Source organism: Lissotriton vulgaris, chromosome 1_1, assembly GCF_964263255.1.
Source record: "Lissotriton vulgaris chromosome 1_1, aLisVul1.2, whole genome shotgun sequence".
NCBI lineage: Eukaryota > Metazoa > Chordata > Amphibia > Caudata > Salamandridae > Lissotriton > Lissotriton vulgaris.
The window spans coordinates 429,295,949-429,300,959 of NC_141685.1; the positions used below are offsets into that span (position 1 = coordinate 429,295,949).

At 45.9% G+C, this 5,011-nt stretch overlaps 1 pseudogene; it reads left to right on the forward strand.

Annotated features, from left to right (window-relative positions):
• Window positions 1–203: 203 nt before the first annotated feature.
• On the forward strand, window positions 204–921 carry LOC147747305 (uncharacterized; annotated as a pseudogene).
• Window positions 922–5,011: the final 4,090 nt, after the last annotated feature.

The window sequence follows — 5,011 nt, forward strand, 5'->3', positions numbered from 1 at the left end:
GAAGAGATCACATGCAACTACTTTTAAGTAAGTAAAGAGACACAGACAGGTGGATTATGCACCCAACGTAGTTTCATTTTGTCACTACGCAGGTTCTCAAAGCAAAATTGTGAACTCAAATAATATACATTCAATGATGTTAGTCCTGGGTCACTTCCCCATTAACTGAATTACTCATTTTCGTCCACGCCTAACAGTGCCAGATGTTTGTGGCTGGCTGTCTTCACTTTGCATTTGGGATGCTGCCTCACCCTGGCGTCTGCTGCTCCTCCATGTCTGTACGACAAGGGGGCTTCCCATGCTGCTCCTACTTGTGCTCCCTTCACTCTCTGGCACATCCAGAGCAGCAGTTTGTGCTGTTTGTGCATTTATCAGCACCTCAACAGCACTGGTTAGACTAGCAATGCCCCTAGTAACCTCATTGTTATTTTGCGTGAGTCCCTCCTGCATGTTTATGCATCTCCTGCATAGCAGGGAAGTGGCTGTGGCCAGGCGGTTGATGGCTTTATTTTGTTGCTGCGCACGCTGCTTCTCCTTGCGTCTTGATGCAATTTCCTTATCTAGTTTGGTGCACAGAAGATGCACCGATTGTGACATATCATGCATCCCTGCTGCAATCTCCTTGTAGACATCAACTAGTTCTCTCATGCCCTTCCCTATGTCTTCCATATTGTTGTTTAGGGTCCTCATTTGGGATTGGACAGACATGATGGCCTTTCCCTGCATCCTTTGGATCTTCACCATGCTCCCCTCCAGGCCACGGAACACACTGGGACCCTCCACACGTGCAGCTACACTGCTTTCTCTGAGCCTGCAGCATCTGGGAGCAGTAAGGGACAACTCTGCACTGGACTGCAGTGCGGCAGTGCTACCTTCACCAGGCAAGGTGTGTGTGTCTTCCCCCTCCATGTCACCTGCTGATGACTCCATTTCCAATAGTAGGGCAACAACATGCCTCCGGCTCTGTTGTGTGGCAGGTGTTGTCACAGGCAGTGCTGCTGGCATTTCTGGGGATGACAGTAACAGAGGGGATTGTGTACGTTCTGGGGATACCTGCAACTCTGGAGCCATTCCTGTGTCTTGGGATGGTGGCTGTGTACTTGGTGCACCTGTGTCCTCTGATACATTCTGTGCACTTGGACCTGACTCCTGACTCCCATCCCTCTCTGGTGCCGTGCCTTCAGCCTCCTGGGAACGCCTGCGAGATGTCTCACCTCTGGACATATGCGCGTACATTAGCTAAGTGCTACTGCCTCACAGCCACTACAATTAAATAATTTTCACTTCAACAATGTACATGTTGCCTGCGCTTCTTTCGGTCTGGAATCATTTCCCTAACTTGCTTGTTGCTATGCTGTATGACATTGTCTTTCATTTCCTGACTACATGTCCCATAATGCATTGCTCCTGTATAGTGCTAGCTGTACTGGACTGGGGTTCACTTAGCCACACAGGGTAAAGGGAAGGATGATGGTGTGGGGGGGATTGCTGTGCATGCATCTTACCTTTTCTGCTGGCAGCTCTGGCTGAGCTGTCTACTTCTCCCAGTCCGCAGACGCTTTCAGGTTCTATGGTTGAGCTCACCATCTCCTCCAGGTGAGTTAGGGGGGGTGCTGGGTTCTTCCCTCCACCAGTTTTGTTTGCCTGCTTGTGGTGTTTACCAATTTTTTTTTGGTCAGGCTCCTGAGGTCGTGCCACTTCTTTTTAAGGTCCTCTATATCTCTAGGAGTCACTCCAACTGCATTCCCTTTATCTTGAATGTGCAGCCAAATATTCCTTTTGGCAGATTCAGCCACAGTGAGGGACTGCCTGCCAAACAGTTTTCTGTACTCCTTCACCACCTCCTCAACAAGGACCTTCAGCTCCATGCTGCTGAATTTTAGTTTCCTCTTCCTCTCTGGCTGATCTTTGTCTGTGCTGCTTGCCATTTTTCAAATTTAAAAGTGCACAAAACTCTTTCTGCTGCTCAGGGACTCAGCTCAGCTCCAACTGCCTCTCCAGAAGCTTCCTATTAGTTGCAGCTGCCTGTGTAGCCACTTCCTGGTAGGGAGGTGTAGGGTGGTGGCACCTGATTGGCTGCCTGAATCAGTTTCCCTTTTCTTTGCTTTCAAATTCGGTATTTACCGATTCGGTATTTACCGAATCGGTTTTTCCCATTCATTCCTATGGGCCAAAAGACCCATTGGAATGAATGTGAAATACCGAAATAGCTATGTACCAGGATATCCTTAATTGATTTAGGTCTAGGGTATGCTATGGAAGGATGTGATGTAACCAATTTGCCAATTACTGGATCCGCCTTAATAGGAGCCCAGTGTATGAAGCATACCATTCTGAGGGCTGCAGGTTCACTATTATATTTGGCCACTAGTATATTTTGTTAGCTTGCTTCATCCTCCCTCTGTGGGTCAAAATGTTCTCTTTTGACAGTTGATCAGCAACAAAAGACAATTTGCCACATGGGAAAATAACAAGGCAGGCAAGCAAGCTGAAACTAAGGGTGAGCCTAATTTAACTATAATTAATTAATCTTCCCATGAACTAACTGCAAACGAACAATCTGTATTAGAATTGGGACTATTTTTCTGCCCTGCAGCCAATATGGCTTATTTCAAACATGCATGGACCCCATCACCAGATAATGATACCCTGCTGTAAGAGAGATTCAATAACAAGTTTATTCAACCTCTGCCTGAGGTGACAATCTGTACTGATGCACATAAAATAATTCTGCATGTTCTTTAAGTGTCACTTTATGAGGAGGGCATGTTTTCAATAATCCAGCCTCATTTTTGTGTTTTGCCCAAATCTATGAGTTCACTTGCTCTAGAACCTTGCTTTTAGTCAGCTGTAAAACCATGTTTCCTTCAAGCTTGTCAAAAACTGCAATACTGTCATTTCGGAGCATACACAACGTCCAACACCACCCTTCTCCATCTCCCAACACAAACACAATTCCCAAAGGTAATGTAAAATCCTTAGTTCTTGGTAAGTTCTGAAGGCATTTGACCATGGGGCCCTAATCTTTAGAGTAGTAACCTGGTGCTACATCTATAGACGTATGTGGTTCTGAAGCTGGAACTTGAAATAACCTCGCTTCCTGTGGCAATAGCTCAATGCTCACTACACATCCTTCTTTTCCTTGCAACTCCATTGTCCAGTACAAATGTTTGTATGCCATGTAGGAGTACCATTCAGGCACTGGCCCTATGCAAAATGCTACAATATAGTGTATGGGCCCAGGTACTAATGGCAAGTGCACTAAATGAGTGACCAAATCACTCTCAATGTAAGGGCTTTATTTAAGCAGTTCTTGAAATATGGTATCATAAAAATCTCAGTGCAACGGGGTCCATTGGTAACGTGTTGGAGAGAGAGACAAGACAGGCGGTGAACATAACATAGAATCCTTACTTAATTTGCAAGCAGAAAGTGCTCTAGTAGCCAATTCTAACCTGTCCTCAGGTACATGTAAGTAAATCCCATTTTGTGAAAAATATAATGTTGCATGAAATTAACAGAAGAGTTCTTTCCCCAGCAAATTAATGGCTGCATCTAGTGACAGGAGAAACTGATGGATCAGTGTGAAGTCATCAACAGAAACTAGTAGGGGTTCTGAAAACTCTTCCTGCATCATCTTTCCATTTACCGCTTTAGTAGTGACTATTTCACACTACTAGAACTCAACGTGTTTCTTACTGCTGATAAGGTTGCTGCACTGTCTATCAGGAAATCGATTTCTTTAATTCCTCCCTTAATTAGAAACATGGAAGTCTCCTCAGGTGTGTCTGATACCTTTATCATAATGTGCTGGGCTCGGGTTTCTGCAGTTTTTGTCATCTTTCTTTCTGTGTGGTCCTATGCTGATCCATGTTGTTCCTGGAAAGGATTCCTCAGGAGTACTGGGTCTGCTTGAGGTCTTTGGGCAGGGGTGGGGCTGATGGCTGGACCTCATCCCTGTTAAACCTGTCATTCCTGTAGTTTCTCTCTTTTCTATCATACCTGTCATTTGTCTCATTCCTGTCTCTTCTGCCTCTATAACTTTTACAGTGTCAGCCCCAGTGTCCTTATCTCCGGCAAACATAATTCTGATCCCTACTCTTTCTTGTCTCTTCTCTGGTATCCTTGTCCTTCATCCTGTCTATGCTGTGCACCCTGATAGTACATTCCCTCTGACTCCTCCTCTCTTTGTACTTGCTGCAACATCATTCTGTTGTCATTTTTAGTTGTGTCCTTCCTTACTTTGCAAATACCATCTCTTTCCATGGTTATTAGCAGTGTGCACAACTATTGATACCCTTTAGGGTATGGGTACTCAAACTTTATCTCAGGGGCCAAATTTAGAGTGTGGTTTGTGGCTGAGGGCTGCACCTGTGGGGGTGGGGTCAGTGTGGGGGCAGGGCTAGAGTGAAAAAACCTGTGACCGTGCGGTTGAACACAGGCCCCTGCGGCGGATGCATTAGTCCACTGAGCCACCAACATAACATACACACACATGTCTGTCTGTCTGTCTGTGTGTATCTGTGTCTGTCTCTGTCTGTCTGTGTGTCTCAGTCTGTAGGTCTCTGTCTTTGGGTCTCTGTCTATCTCTGTCTCTCTCTGTCTGTGTGTCTCTGCCTGTGTGTGTGTCTGTCTGTGTGTCTCTATCTGTGTATCTCTGTCTGTGTGTCTGTCTGTGTGTCTCTATCTGTGTATCTCTGTCTGTGTGTCTCTGTCTCTGTGTGTTTCTGTCTCTGTGTTTTGGTCTGTGTGTGCGTCTCTGTCTCTGTGTGTGCGTCTCTGTGCATGCGTCTCTGTGTGTGCGTCTCTGTCTCTTTGTGTTCGTCTCTGTCTCTGTGTGTGTGTCTCTGTGTGTGTCTCTGTCTCTCTGTGTGTGTCTCTGTCTCAATGTGTGCCTCTGTGTGTGCGTCTGTCTGTCTGTGTGTGAGTCTGTGTGTGTCTCTGTGTGTGCATCTGTGTGTCTGTCTGTGTGTGTGTCTGTCTCTGTATGTGTCTCTGTCTCTGTGTGTCT